This window comes from Sus scrofa, chromosome 13 (assembly GCF_054392235.1).
Source record: "Sus scrofa isolate SSC_HxYL_T2T_F1_AM1 chromosome 13, Sscrofa_HxYL_maternal_Yorkshire_Landrace_v2.0, whole genome shotgun sequence".
Lineage (NCBI taxonomy): Eukaryota > Metazoa > Chordata > Mammalia > Artiodactyla > Suidae > Sus > Sus scrofa.
Genome location: NC_139395.1, coordinates 99617232 through 99633758, shown reverse-complemented (window position 1 = coordinate 99633758; position 16527 = coordinate 99617232). Strand labels below are relative to the sequence as shown.

Below are 16527 nucleotides of genomic sequence, written 5' to 3'. Positions count from 1 at the left end.
CAAATGAGTTCTAAGAAGGTGAAACAGACAGAGCTGATAGGGAGAAAGTTTTAGTGTCTGAAAGGAAGATCAAACCAGCCCCAACATTCCCTTAAGTCAAAGCCTTATCCAGAAAAAGGTCCAAACTCCCTTCAATTCCGTGAAGCCTGAGAGAGGTAAGAAAGCTGCAGGGGAGTTCCCGTCATGGTGCAGTGGTTAACGAATCCGACTAGGAACCATGAGGTTGAGGGTTCGGTCCCTGCCCTTGTTCAGTGGGTTAACGATCCAGCGTTGCCAGGAGCTGTGGTGTAGGTTGCAGAGGCGGCTCGGATCTCGCGTTGCTGTGGCTCTGGCGTAGGCCAGCGGCTACAGCTCCAATTAGACCCCTAGCCTGGGAACCTCCACATGCCACGGAAGCAGCCCAAAGAAATAGCAAAAAAAAGACCAAAAGAAAGAAAGAAAGAAAGAAAGAAAGAAAGAAAGCTGCAGGAAAAAAGTTTAAAGCTAGCAGAGATTGGTTCCTGAGGTTTAAGGAAAGAAGCTATTTCTATAACATCTAAGTACAAAGTAAAGCAGCAAGTGCTAATGTAGAAGGTGTAGCAAGCTATCTAGAAAATCTAGCTAAAATCATTAACGAAGGTTGCTACACTAAACATCAGATTTTCAATGTAGACAAAACAGCCTGCTATTGGAAAAAGATGCCGTCTAGGACTTTCATAGCAAGAGAGGAGAAGTCAATGCCTGGCTTCAAAGCTTCATAGGACAGGCTGATTCTCTTGCTAGGGGCTAATGTGGCTGGGGACTTTATGTTGAAGCCAATGCTCATTTCCCATTCTGAAAATCCCAGAGCCCTTGAGAATTATGCTGAGACTACTCTGCCTGTGCTCTATAAATGGAACAACAAAGCCTGAATGACAGCACATCTGTTTGCAACATGGTTAAGTGAATATTTTAAACTGTTGCTACCTACTGCACAGAAAAAGAAAAGATTCCTTTCAAAATATTACTGCTCATTGTCAAGGTACCTGGTTGCCCAAGAGCTCTGAAGGAGATATACAATGAGATAAATATTTTCATGCCTGCTAACACAACATCCATCCTGCAGCTCATGGATCAAGAAATAATTTCAACTTCCAAGTCTTATTATTTAAGAAAAACATGTTGAAAGGTCTCTCTGACATAGATAGTGATCCCTCTGATGGATCTATGGAAAGATGATTGAAAATTGTTCCGAAAAGGGTTCATAATTCCAGATGTTCTTAAGAACATTCTTGATTCATGGGAAGATGTCAAAATATCAATAAGAACAGGAGTTTGGAAAAAGTTGAGTCCAGCCCTCAGGGATAACATTGAAGGATTCAAGACTTCCATGGAGGTCTTGAAGTGCAGATGTGACAGAAAGAGCAAGAAAGCTAGAATTGGAAGTGGAGCTTCAAGATGTGACTTCATTGCTGCAATCTCATGATAAAACTTTAAAAGATGAGGAATTGCTTCTTATGGATGAGCAAAGAAAGTAGTTTCCTGAGATGAAATCTACTGATGAGGATGCTGTGAAGACTATTGAAATGATAACTTGGGCTTTAGAATACCACATCAACTTAGTTGACAAAGTAGAATGTGAAAGGATTGACCCCAATAATGAAAGAAGTTCTACGTGGTTAAAATGCTATCAACAACATTTCATGCTACAGAGAAATCAGTCATGAAAGGCAGAGTCATTCAGTGAAGCAAACTTCATTGTTGTCTCACTTTAATAAACTTCCATAGCCACCCAAATTGCAGCTTGATCACTCAGCAGCCATCAACATTGAGGCAAGACCTTCTCCTAGCAAAAATATTACAACTTCCTGAAGGTTCTGATGATAGAGTTTTTTAGCAATAAAGTATTTTTATTTTTATTTTTTTTACTTTTTTATTACTCAAATGAATTTATCACATCTATAGTTGTATAATGATCATAACAATCCTGATTTCACAGGATTTCCATCCATAACCCAAGTACATTCCCCCCACCCCTCAAACTGTCTCCTCCGGAGACCATAAGTTTTTCAATGTCTGTGAGTCAGCATCTGTTCTGCAAAGAAGTTCAGTCTATACTTTTTTCAAATTCCACATGTCAGTGAAAGCATTTGATGTTGGTGTCTCACTGTATGTCTGACTTCACTTAGCATGATAGTTTCTAAATCCATCCATGTTGCTAAAGCTGCCGGTATTTCGTTCATTTTAATGGCTGAGTAATATTCCATTGTGTATATGCACCACCTCTTCTGGATCCACTCCTCTGTCGATGGACATTGAGGTTGTTTCCATGTCTTGGCTATTGCAAATAGTGCTGCATTGAACACTGGAGTACATGTGTCTTTGTGAGTCATGGTTTTCTCTGGGTAGATGCCCAGGAGTGGAATTGCTGGATCAAATGGTAGTTCTATGTTTAGTTTTCTGAGGCATCTCCATACTGTTTTCCACAGTGGTTGCACCAATTTACAATCCCACCAACAGTGTACTAGGGTTCCTTTTTCTCCACACCCTCTCCAGCACTTATTGTTTGTAGACTTTTGGATGATGGCCACTCCGGCTGGTGTAAGGTGGTACCTCAGAGTGGTTTTGATTTACATTTCTCTAATAATGAGTGATGTTGAACATCTTTTCATGTGTTTTTTGGTCATCTGCATGTCTTCTTTGGAGAATGGTCTGTTTAGATCTTCTGCCCATTTTTGGATGGGGGGTTGTTTGTTTTTTTGGTGTGGAGCTGCAGAAAGTGTTTATAAATTTTGGAGCTGAATCCCTTGTCAGTTGATTCACTTGCAAAGATTATCTTCCATTCTGTGGGTTGTCTTTTTGTTTTGTTTAGGGTTTCCTTTGCTGTGCAGAAACTTTTAAGTTTGATTAGGTCCCGTTTGTTTATTTTTGTTTTTATTGTCAATACTCTAAAAGGTGGATCTGAGAAGATGTTGCTTTCATTTATGTCAGAGAGTGTCTGGCCTATGTTTCCCTCTAAGAGTTTTATAGTGTCTGGTCTTATATCTAGGTCTCTAATCCATTTTGAGTTTATTTTTGTGTAAGGTGTCAGGGAGAGTTCTAATTTCATTCTTTTCCATGTGGCTGTCCAGTTTTCCCAGCACCACTTATTGAACAGGCTGTCTGTTCTCCATTGTATATCCTTGCCTCCTTTGTCATAGATTAGTTGGCTGTAGGTGTGTGGGTTGAATTCTGGGCTTTCTATCCTATTCCACTGATCTGTATTTCTCTTTGTGCCAGTACCATATGGTTTTGATGACTCTTACTTTAAGTATTTTTAATTGTTATGTATATTTTTAGACACATGCTATTGCACTCTTAATAGACTACAGTATAGTGTAAACATAACATTCATATGCACCAGGAAACCAAAGAAATTCATGTGACTAGCTTCACACAAATTCACGTGACTGCAATACATGCTTTCTTGCAGTGGTCTGGAACCAAACCTGCAATATCTCTGAGGTATGCCTGTGTATAATCTTTCCAAATTCCTTTCTCTAAAGAAGTATCCATGTGGGGAGTTCCCATTGTGGTGCAGTGGAAACAAATCCAACTAGGAACTATGAGGTTGCGAGGTCGATCTCTGGCCTTGTTCAGTGGGTTAAGGATCCGGTGTTGCCGTCAGCTGTGGTGTAGGTCGCAGACATGGCTTGGATCCTGCATTGCTGTGGCTGCGGTGTAGACCGGCGGCTGTAGCTCTGATTCGACCCCTAGCCTGGGAACCTCCATATGCTGCAGGTGTGGCCTGAAAAAGACAAAAGACAAAAAAAAGTATCCATGTAAGATGAACATTGTTGAAATAAAGAATAGACCCCTACCAAAGACCATTCACATTCTACACACTATGTGTCTGTATCCCTTGGTTACACAGGTTATTTTTGCAGTGTAGCAAAAATTACACAAACAAGACTTCTGGAATTTCTAGATCTATATCTAATTTTAATTGTTTTTAAAATGTTTTACAAATAAGCATTAAGGACACTGTCCTTGAATTATATATATCAAGTCCAATTTAATAAAGCAGAGAAAGAGGGTACCCTTTAAAGAGAGCTTATTTGATAGTAAATACATATATGTTTTGAAGAATAAGTTTCACTTGTTCAGGAAATTTGGTTGTCTAGGTTGCATCCTCTAAAAGTGCCAGCTAACTTAAGCTCTGGTTTACCACTCCTCAGAGATTTCTGTATCTCACTTTATTAAACATGAAATTATAACTCGTAAAAAGTTTTTTTCAGCCATTTATTCTCTTACTGGCCACAAGTATTCATTTATCCACTCATCATGGGGGCCAAGAGATATTTATTGTGTAGCTGCTATGTGCCAGACTGGGCACTGAGTAGGGATATGTTCTGATTTCAGAGTATTGCATTGAACTGAACATGAAGTTACATATATATGATGCCATCCTTTGGTTATGCGAACACCATTTTGCTTACCAGTTGTCATGAGGAGGGCTTGGGAAGACTTCGACAACATACTGTATAGACTAAAGAAAAGGCCAAGCCTGGGACTACAAGAGAAGAGAAGGCAGAGGTCACACACTTTTGTGACCCAGCAGATGGGTGTGCCTGGACACACCACGGGTAAAGGTTCAGGGGGAGGGTCCCTGTCACTATGTTGATCTCCCTTCTTATAAGGCAATCATGAAACCAACTGTGTGTGTATTTTGTGAAAGAGAGAAAGAGGATAGGGTAGGGGAGAAAAGAGAAAATTTGGCAGAAGTGAGAGTGTGGTAGTAATCAGAATACCGGGGAACCAGGAAGACCAGCTCAGGTTCTAGAGCTCTCTGCACTGATCTGGGAAAGTCAATCATCCAGCTCTTAGAGCTCATGGGAAATCTGGTCCAAGTCCAGCCCCTCCTGCCAGAGCCCCTTCTGCCCCAGTCCTGTGGGATGCTGAGCTTGGGTGTTGTACGGTCTATGGAGAGAAGGAATAGTTTCCTCTCCCATCTGGCTCCTTTTCCAAGGAAACAAGAAAGCCCAGTGTAATTTTAAGACAATTTGAGACTTTCCTGTATGCTATATTTTATGCCGGGTATCAAGGATATGAGTAAATAAATTGGATAAAAGCCCCTGTTGCCAAGTAACTTGTAGTCTAGAGGGAGATATAAACTAGTACAACTAAGGCTATCATATTATCTGAGTATATATTAGTGATGTCCAAGATGTGAAAGAGATGATTTTACATTTATTTTAATATGTAATGAAAAAAATATATCCAGTGCACCAAACTTTTGCAAATACTGCTTGAGATAATGACAAAGAAGCAATAAGTTTAAAAATGAGAGGGAAGAGTTCCCATTGTGGCTCAGTGGTTAATGAACCTGACTAGTATCCATGAGGATTCAGGTTTGACCTGGCCTTGCTCAGTGGGCTAAGGATCCGGCATTGCCATGAGCTGTGGTGTAGGCCACAGACTTGGCTCGGATCTTGCTTTGCTCTGGCTGTGGTGTAGGATGGCAGCTGCAGCTCTGATTTGACCCCTAGCCTGGGAACCTCCATATGCTTTGGGTGCGGCCCTAAAAAGGTGAAAGACAAAAAATATGAGAGGGAGAAAGTTGCTTGGTAAAACATGGTAAGTAATTAGTCATACAGATAGAACCAAGATAGAACATTAAAAATTGCTCATGTGGTATGTGAATAAAGTTTGGGAAACACCGCTTCTAGATTCTGAGTCTTCACAAAATCCTGTGATGCTGGCATTAATTTACATTACTTTCAGAAACTGGACTCAGAGAAATCTAAAACACTATCCAGTCCCTCAGGACCTGAAGGATGGACCACCTGAGTCTGCAGCCCATATTCACTCCATGGTCCTGCACTGACACAGGAATGACAATGATCATCAAAAATTCTAATTCATATAGGATTTTCCCAAATGCTAAACCTACATAGTCAACTCTTTCTCCCGCAGAGCAATCTGAAGCCACCATGCTGTGGATCATGAAAGGAGTCGTAATTTGCTCTTTCCCTCAGTAATCAATAGCTCAGGGTTCGAAGCATTTACTCTGCCTGTGCTTTTGCAGCCCAGAAACCTGAAGGCAGTTACCTCAAAATTCAACAAAATGTCTACTGATAATAGGTGGCTCCACGGGGAGGTTTCCCACCAAAGGAAAAATCAAAGAGGAGAGGAAATAAAGATGGACTGAGAGGAAACTGCTGAGCTTGCTTCTACCATGGAAGTCATTAACCAAGGTGGATTAGTAAACTCGTCCAAAGCCACATCTGCCCTATTAAAGCTTGAAGGGCCATATGCCAAAGTGAAAATCAAATAAAGCAGCATAAGGACTGTGCCCAAATGAAGCTGGTTTTATTTTTACTACACAGAGTGAGGCGCTGCACAATAAAACAACCACGGAGAGACTTTGCCAAGTTTTAGTGGTTTCCCAGAATGCATTTAAAAACTCAGAAAGTCTCTACCATCTCTACTATTGATGTTTGCTACTGGATCATAAATGGACCTCTATTCTGACTTTTAGGGAAAAACACATTTAGTGAAAATTTCATCAAGCAAAGGGGAATTAGAACATCAATTTTAGTATAATCTGTTACACACAGCTAAAAATCCTACAATAATAACAGTTTCAAAATTACTTATTGTTATTTTTTTAAAAAACCCTCATTCCTATGTTAATTGCCCTGTTTCCTTTCATTATTACTAAGTGTTTTGTCCCATACCAAAAAATAATAATAATAATAATAATTCTGGGTTCTAAAGGACAAAGGATACACTTCCATGGAATTAGATGATACATTCAAATGCTGTTACGACTGCAAAAGACTTTTCCTATTCTGTTCACTGCTTGTAGAAGACAATATCAGAAAACATTAGTACTAGATAAGCTTTATTACTGCCAACCTGATTCAAGTGTTGAAGTTTAAATTGTTTTAAAATTATTTCCTGGTATACATATAACTTTGTATATCTTCTCCAATTTTGGGGGATGATATATCTGAATTATAGAACACTCATTTTGCCTTGTCTTGTTTCATGTGATTTTATTTTTCTTGAAGTATATGCAGTAATTCAAACCAGACCAAAAATATTCCTAACAATCTGTTTCAATGAATAAGAATAATGAAAAGGATTTCTAAATAGTACAACAAATATATTCTTAAGAGAAAAATAAGGTTTGTTCACCAAAATACACATAGATTTTTTAGAAAATTATCCTTCCATTTTTTTAGCAAAAAATCTGTTTCATAATCAGTAGAAAAAATAAGTTGGTAGACTATTACATAGAAAAATCTTTTAATACAAACTTTTAGAAAAACTGGGTAAAATATAACAAGTTTATTGTTCAAAACGTAACATAACGATAAAACAACAGGGTGGAATCTCAGGTGCTAAATCTCTATAGTGTTCTGAAAACCCCATTGTGTGTGTGTGAAATAATTCTGAAAGCCCAGGGAGAGAGCATCAGTACTAATAATCTAGGGACTTGGGTTTTAATGTTAATCTAAGGACTGAAAAGTAGCAATGGAACCATAGTATTTGAGATCCCAGAAAAAAGTCATAAGAAATTCAATGGCTGGTTATCTTGTGAATTGGTGGCTTTGGAGTATGGGGAAAAATTCTCAAATGCCTATAAAGTGTTCTGCACACAAAGACTAATTAGCCACACAAGACTAATGGATGAAGCAAACATTTGGGTTGCAACCAAAGTTAGCATAACACATGGAAAAATGCATCCAAGCAAGAGTCAGGAGACATAAAAACAAGACTTAATCCCATAGAACTTTATGTAATAGAACAATATCTCAATATCTAGGGAAGTTGTCTTCTTCTTAACAAAACAGTAGGAAAAGCTGGATGCTAACAAGCATGCTATGTCTGGAAATATTATTGGAGGACTACAGATCAATGAAATCGAGGAGAGTCTGGATTTTGGAAACAGTAGAACCATGAAGAAATGAACAGACTTTTTGCAGCTGCTTTTTCCTGGTCCAGTTGTTGATTTGGGGAACTGAGCAAAAGGCTAAGTAAGAATTTAGATTTTTCCTGGGCAGATAAGTCATTCTAGGAATAGAAAAAAACATTAGAGGTTTTAGGAGTTTAAAAAGATGGAGAGATAAAATTAGAAACGATTAAATAAAGGCAAACTTTAAACCTGAATATAATACAATCTCTCTCTCTCTCTCTCACACACACACACACACACACACACACACACATACTAGATACTGGATAATTCTCTAATTGGAAACTTGATGGTGTTCTCTTCTAGACATTCGTCAAATCATGAAGCTGCACAAGGGAGGAGGCTGAGGTTCTGTCAAGGAGGGAGCACAGAAATCAGAGCAAAATTTTCTAGAAACCCATTTACCAAAGAGTCAGGGACTATAGTTCAGAAATAACCAGAAGAGGGGTCCCAGGGCACACAGTAGCCTCCCCACTGAATGCTCTGGAGGACTATGACCTAGAACAGAGAATGACAGCAGACAATGACCTAGAACACACAATGCTGTATCCTTAACTACCAGGGACCTCTGTGAATTAGCTTAGTTTCTGATTAGAAACTAAGGGGTACATGCTCATCCCCAACTCTATCTGACTTGCAGAGCAAAGAGTGAAGTCCGATGGAGAAATGCAGTATTGACTGGATCTCTACAACTTACTCTATAGTCTGGCATTTGATCAATAATAACTTGACTTTGTCAGCTCTGAGAGGCTGCCCACATTCCTTGGTTTGTGATCCCACCTTTCTTCAAGACCAGCAATCATATCACTCTAACATTTGCTTCTGTCTTCATGTCTCCTTCTTGACTCTTCTGCCTTCCTCTTCCATGTCTTAAGGACTTCTGTGACTTTTACTGGGGCCACTTAGGTAATCTAGGATAATACTCCTATTTTTATTTTTTATTTTTTTATCCATAATGATTTTTTTCCATTATAGCTGATTTACAGTGTTCTGTCAATTTTCCATTGTACAGCATGGTGACCCAGTTACACATACATGTATACACTCTTTTTTCTCATATTATCATGCTCCATCATAAGTGACCAGACATAGATCCCAGTGCTACACAGCAGGATCTCATTGCTAATCCATTCCAAAGGTAATAGTCTGAGTCTATTAACCCCAAGCACCCCATCCATCCCACTCCCTCCCCCTCCCCCTTGGAAACCTCATGTCTATTCTCCATTTTTAAATACTTTATTTACTCACACCTGCAAAGTCTCTTTTGCAATACAAGGAAATATATTTACTGATCCTGGAATTGGGACATGGATATTTTGGGGAATCATTAGTCTGCTTACCACAAAAGTCTCTAACATAAAAAAATTAAAACAACAATGAGATATACAGCAGATTAGAAAATAGATACTTGTCTGTTAACACCAAGTATGGGTGAAAATGTAATATAAAGGGAGATTTTTACACGCTTGAGTGAACATGTAAAACTTTACAGTTTCTTTGGAAACTATTTTAACAATATCATTTCTTGGTGTCTACCCTAGAGAAGACATCACATGTTCACAAGACAAGTTCAAAATTATTTACTGTAGCTCTGTTAGTCATAGTGTAAAAGAGGAATAATCTGATTCTTAGCAGGAGAGAAACTAGTAACTATGGCTTATTTGTGCAATGGAATATTAGATAAAAATCTATGAAATATATATAAATACATTATATGATATGTTGCAAATTATTAAATTATATATACAAATCTTAGAAACAGAAAAATAGGGAAAATTATTGGATTTATGGAAAAATCCTGGTAGTGAGGAGGATTGAGTAAGCACTAGCACCAGACTTGTACTTGCAAACATGCATGTCCATTTTTCAGGTACACATAATAACAGTATATTGCATATGCTATAAGAATATAATACCCCAAAATTTCAGATGAGGGTTGTCTCAAGGCTGAAAAAAAAGGGAGTTAGATATACATGTAATATTAATTTCTTAAAGTCTGGAATAATTGATGAAAGTTAACCTCTGTTTAATCATCAAGGAGGTTTTTGAGTGTTTGTCTTATTATTTTTAAATTTTTCTTTATTTTGAATTAAAAACATAATAATAGGTAAGCATTTATGTTACCTTTTATTCTATTTCATTTCCAAATTATCACAACCCTGAAATGAAAGGAATCAAATTTAAGTAGGGATCCAAGAAGCCAAATCATACACATATTCAAGAATAGAACATAAAACTGAACATAACAAATGATTAGAAAATAGCCCTAAGAAAAGGGATTATCAAATCTGTGTCTCATACTGCAAAATGTCTTTATCTGAAGTACTGCTCAAGTAAGGTTTATGGAATTTCTGCAGAAAAATTATCCAAGAATGCAGGTTCAAAAGTTTTATTATCTTCTAATGTATTTTTATAGCCGCCATAAATTAGCAATATCTGTATAATATACTAAAATAATTTAGAAATATACCCTGCTATTTCTGCTGCTTCACCATTCATAACGACCATTTCAGGGGTGGGGGAACTGTCCTCTGACATCTCTCTCTCCAATGTCCTCTCATGGCTCTGCTCCTGAGACTTTACTTGCACAGTTTTGTTATTTTTATGTGTGACGAGATATGAAGAAAAAATTATTGACAGAACTCATTCTAGAATATCATGCCAAGTCCATTACTTGTCACAAACAAATAGGGTCTCACAATACTGCCTGGATCACACATCAGATTGCTATACCTTTTGAACCTGCCACAACTGTCAAAATGCCTCCCCCCACACACTTTTTTTGGCCATACCCCACAACATATGGAATTTCCTGGGCCAGGAGTCAAATACAAGCCAAAGCTGTCAGCTATGCCACACTGGCAGCAACACCAGATCCTTAACCCACTGCACCACAGCAGAAACTCCAAACTGTCTCCCTTTTAAGCTATGTTTCTAAAATTGGTTCATGTTCCTCCAAGCTCAAATCTAAAAGTATAAGTCTGGAGCTGGGTGCTAGCTCCTTCTCCCTCACTACAGAATTTTCTAGTAATTTGCCCATAAATAAACAATATTAAGTGGAATAACACTCCCAACTGTAATATATGTTGCCTCCAAAATCCAAGCTATAGCAACTTGTCCTTTACCTTTGAAGAGATTCCCTTGCAAGCCCCAGACTGCTGGACCTTATAAATTTCAATAAATTTGCAAGCACCTCTGTTTTCATGAAATTGATCTCATCTTCTGACTTGCAATTTGCCTTTTGTCTTACCAAGATGTCTTGGTAAGAATTTGCTCTTGGTTTTCAGTGTTTGTGAAAAGGGGCATCTTGAGGGGCTTCTACATGGTTCACCATATCATAATATCTGTCACTCAAAGATTTAGAAAGTCACTATGGAAATTCTATTATTTGCTAAGTATATTTATGGTGATTATATACACAGAATTTAGAGAATAGCCACATATGGTTTAGAGGTACTAATAAGCTATCTGTGAAGTTGATTTGGGTCAAAATCTTTCATCAATCCACATAAGCCTCCATTCTGACTGATGAACAAAAGTGATGCTTGTGGACCTGAGGATTTCTGTCTGTTCAAGTTCATTTCCAAAAATGCCTGAAAAGTCTGATCATTTGTCTTTCCCCGGAACAATGACTCACATAAATGGCCACATAGAGACTTATGTCTCTGGTGTTTTCTGTATGTTTTCTTTATGTTTGTGAAATTTGTACCTGGTTTTTCCTCAAGAAAGACTTTCCTCTTTTCAGGGACTGTAGGCATGTGAATAGACTAAGGTTCTATATTTGGGTACAAAGCTATGATTCTTAGGTTTCTGTTCACCAGACTCTTTTTTTTTTTTAAGTTATAAAAATCAAGTAGGATCCTTCTTGATTAGGTAGGCTTTTCATCTTTTTAAAGACTAGGGATCAATAGCAAATTACCCACTACCATGGATCACTGCGAGTAAAACCACTTTAATGAACATGCTTATCCCTTTACTTATTACCATAGTTATGTCCATGTCTCTGGCATGTAATGGTTTGAACCTAACACTCCAGGATGCTGTCTTTGCATTTAAAATGAAGCATCCCTTTTCAATGACAGTGTCTCTTACCAGCATCCCAAGTTAACAGAAAATATTTTCAAAAGTGCTTTTCAAAGATGATGGAGCTGCTGTTACCAATGCATTCCTTCCAATAATTATGCCTTTTAGGGAGTCTTTTATAGAGCCCTCTTGAGAAACACATAAACAAATGTGTTGTATGTGAGCAATCCATTTCAATTTATATCACCCTAAGTCTTGAGTCCTTCCCAAAGCCCTTTCACATGAGAGACCAGACAAAGGTGTGAATTTAACAGCAAAATAGTAGCAACTGCAGGATCAAAATCTGAATTTGGTTTTTGCATACCTCAGCCTTATGCTATAATTGATAATATATATTTTTTTAGCGAAGTAATTCCCTGGCTTGCTTTCTCTTCTCTTTCTTGAAACACGAACTCAGATTTTGAATTTGTAATTCTTTTTCAAGTTGTCAAATGCCATTAGAATCAAACATTCAATATTCCTTGAATTCCTTATGTCTCTACATATGGTTCTCTGGCTATGGCCCTAGTTCCCTCAAAGACTTGCCTTCTGTGACTACTTCATTGCAGGTGACCACAGATGAAAATTAAAGGGCTGTTTCACACTGCTTGCCAAGAGCCTTTCATATCAGCTAGATTTCAGTGCCTTCAGCCTGAATCAGACCAGATAACCAATTCCAGATACTTCCTATTTACCTGAGGTTCTGTTTTGTAATATGAATTCTGGAGTCAGTTCTATATCATTCAAGGTTATAAGTTGCAAGCAAAAAAAAAAAAAAGCTAATTTTAATAGTTTAAGCAGAAAATGACTTTGTTATAAAGATACAGCAGCTGATGAAATTTTGAGAAAAATGGAAGTTAAATATTCCAGAATTAATGCCTACAACCATACCACAGAATTGGTCCAAAGAGGGAATAGTCATTGCCACCAGTACTGAGCACTTGAGACTAGAGTTTATATGACTGCAAGTGATAAGACTTTGTGCTGGAGAGGGTGTAGAGAAAAGGAAATCCTCCTATACTGTTGGTGAGAAGGTAAATTAGTAAAACCACTATAGAGAACAGTGTGGAGGTTCCTTAAAAACTAAATATATAACTACTCTATCAAGCAATCCCACTCCTGGGCATATACCCAGAGAAAACAATAACTTGAAAAGATACATGCACCCAGTGTTCACTGTAGCACTATTTACAATAGCCAAGACATGGAAGAAACCTAAGTGATCACTGACAGATGAATGCATCAGAATATTACTCAGCCATACAAAAAGAATGAAATAATGCTACTTTCAGCAACATGGACAGGCTAGAGATTATCATTTTTTTATTGTTATTTCCCCAATACATTTTTTTTCCACTGCACAGCATGGTGACCCAGTTACACATACATGTATACATTCTTTTTTCTCACATTATCATGCTCTGTCATAAGTAACTAGACATAGTTCTCAGTGCTACTTAGCACGATCTCATTGCTAACCCATTCCAAAAGCAATAGTTTGCATCCATTAACCCCAAGCTCCCGAGCCATCCCATTCTCTCCCCTCCCCCTCCCCCCAGGCAACCACAAGTCTATTCTCCACGTCCATGATTTTCTTTTCTGTGGAAAGGTTCATTTGTGCTATATATTAGATACCAGATATAAGTGATATCATATGGTATTTGTCTTTCTCTTTCTGACTTACTTCACTTAGTATGAGAGTCTCTAGTTCTATCCATGTTGCTGCAAATGGCATTATTTTGTTCTTTTTTATGGCTGAGTAGTATTCCATTGTGTATATATACCCCTTATTCCTAATCCAATCATCTGTTGATGGACATTTGGGTTGATTCCATGTCTTGGCTATTGTGAATAGAGCTGCAATGAACATGCAGGTGCATGTGTGTTTTTTAAGGAAAGTTTTGTCCAGATATATGCCCAAGAGTGGAACTGCTAGGTGATATGGTAGTTCTATGTATGGTTTTCTAAGACACCTCCATACTGTTCTCCATAATGGTTGTACCAGCCTACATTCCCACCAACAGTGCAGGAGGGCTCCCTGAAGTAAGTTAAAGAAGGACAAATATCATATGATATCACTTACATGTGAAATCTAAACAAATGATACAAATGAACTTATTTACAAAACAGAACTAAATTCACAGACATAGAAAACAAACTTATGGTTACCAAAGGGGAGAGTGGGGGAAGGAGGAGGAAGAGATCAATTAGGAGTTTGGGATTAACATATATACACTATTATATATAAAATAGATAAACGAGGATCTATTGCATAACATGGGGAACTTTATTCAATATTCTGTAATAACCTACAGTAGAAATATTTCTGATAAAGAATATATATATATTCAGAATCACTTTGCTAACTGGATCACACCTCAAACTAGCACAACACTGTAAATTAACTATACTTCAATTTTAAGATATTGTTAAATATAAAAAGAAACAAAAGCCATCTAAATTGGGAAAAAATAGTTTGCCAAAGCAAGATGTAATCCTGTACAATCCAGCTCCATCTTTACAGTCAAAGAGTTAATCTACAGATATTCAGTTAATGGAAATACTCTGTTAAAAATATTTTTTTAAAAAATCACAGTTTTTTTTGTAAAAAACTTTATTTGCAACTGATACTGATGAAACTTTCGTGCTAGGAATTCATTCTGAGAGCAATTCATCCCTGAGAGGCAAATGATTAAGTACTGTACTGACTAGTATAGCTAGTAAAATGAATTCTTCATGGAGCCTCCTATCTGACATTGTTCACTTCTGAACCACAGTCTGACACCAAGTTTAACTGGATTTACCCAGGTCTCACACTTGTGCCTTAAGTGTGAGAGAGGCTGACAAAATGAATTTTCTAGTTTCTACTCTGAGGATGCTGAGCACACATAAGTAGGGATTTCTCCAAACATAGGAAAGTTTTCAAAAATGCTAGATAAACAAAAATATAACAGATATTCACCATTATTGATGTGTACTCTTATTTTTAATCTTCCTCTATGAATAATTTTTGTCTTAAGTGTGTTGGATATAAATTGCATAAAGTCTTTCGTTGGTCTTATTTGGGGTTATTTTGGTGTTTTATGTTTTATTTTGCTTTCTCTTTTCTAATATTGTTTTATTATTCAACTTTTCTTTATATTTTTTTCAAGTGGTTTAAATTTTTTTGCTTTTGGTGTTTACCATTACGTTAACTTTTAAAAACTGAGCTATTATTTCTCTACCATGACGAAAAGAACTCTCCCAACAGCAGAATTTAAAAAAAAAAAAAACCTAACATTTATTTCTTTCTATTCACACTCAACTCACAGTGTTCATTAAAATAATCTGGAATTTTTATATGGAAAGTATTTCATTTGTTCTTGTTGTATCATCTCTTTTAAAATAATATTTTAACACATATTATTTCTTAATTATGTTATTTTTTTCACAACTCGATTTTTCCATATAATTTTTTTTAATTTTTTTTTTTTTTTTTGTCTTTTTGCCATTTCTTGGGCCGCTCCCGCGACATATGGAGGTTCCCAGGCTAGGGGTTGAATCGGAGCTGTAGATGCCAGCCTATGCCAGAGCCACAGCAACGCAGGATCTGAGCCGCGCCTGAGACCTACACCACAGCTCACGGCAACGCCGGATCGTTAATCCACTGAGCAAGGGCAGGGATTGAACCCGCAACCTCATGGTTCCTAGTTGGATTCGTTAACCACTGCGCCACGACAGGAACTCCGATTTTTCCATATAATTTAGATACTCGTTTGGTTTCATTTATTAGGTAGCTAGAGAAAGTTTTCTAGCAATTTTTTCCAGGAAGCCTATTTGAATTGGCTACTTTCTAAATCACTGCCTGTCTGAAATTTCTTTTTAAAGCATTTATTTAAGAAATATAAATTCATAAATTAGAAAATGCCTTGGTGACAATTATCCCCTTATGACTTTGAAGAAACTATTCCAATGTTTCTCGCTTTCAGTGTTATGGAGGATTCACTGGCACCAGTCTATGGCTCTGTGTGTGTGTGTGTGTGTGTGTGTGTGTGTGTGTGTGTGTGTGTGTGTGTGTGTATTTCTTAACTCCTTATTAGATAATCTCTTTTAGTTTAGTAAGGTTAAGAGGAAGGGGATTTTACCATCTGCAAAAAATGTGTGGAGATTTCCTTTTGGTTATGAGAATTCAACTTTTACCATGATATATTCTAAATGTGTAATTTTTGTTATTTTTGCCTGCAATTAATATCTGGAAGTTTGACAACATTCTCTGTCAGTGAGGCTATGGGGAAACAATCTATCTTATGTACTGCTCAAATGAATATGTAATGCATAACTTCTACAGCAGGTAATTTGTTAATATCTAATAAAATTATTTATAGAGTACCTTCTGACCAGAAATTCTACTACAAATTTTCCCAGAGATACCCTGACAAAACTATGAAGTCATTGCACAAAGTTACTCACTGCAAGACTCTTACCTTGTAAAAACCCAAATGTCCTTCAACAGAGCTGATTAAATCAAGTATGAATATACCCACAAAGTAGAAAGCTATGTAACT

At 37.2% G+C, this 16527-nt stretch overlaps 1 protein-coding gene across 1 annotated transcript in view; it reads right to left on the bottom strand.

Annotated features, from left to right (window-relative positions):
- Nucleotides 1-16527, bottom strand: part of DIPK2A (divergent protein kinase domain 2A) — a 226833-nt gene that overhangs the window by 12066 nt on the left and 198240 nt on the right. The gene's annotated exons all lie outside the window — the stretch shown is intronic.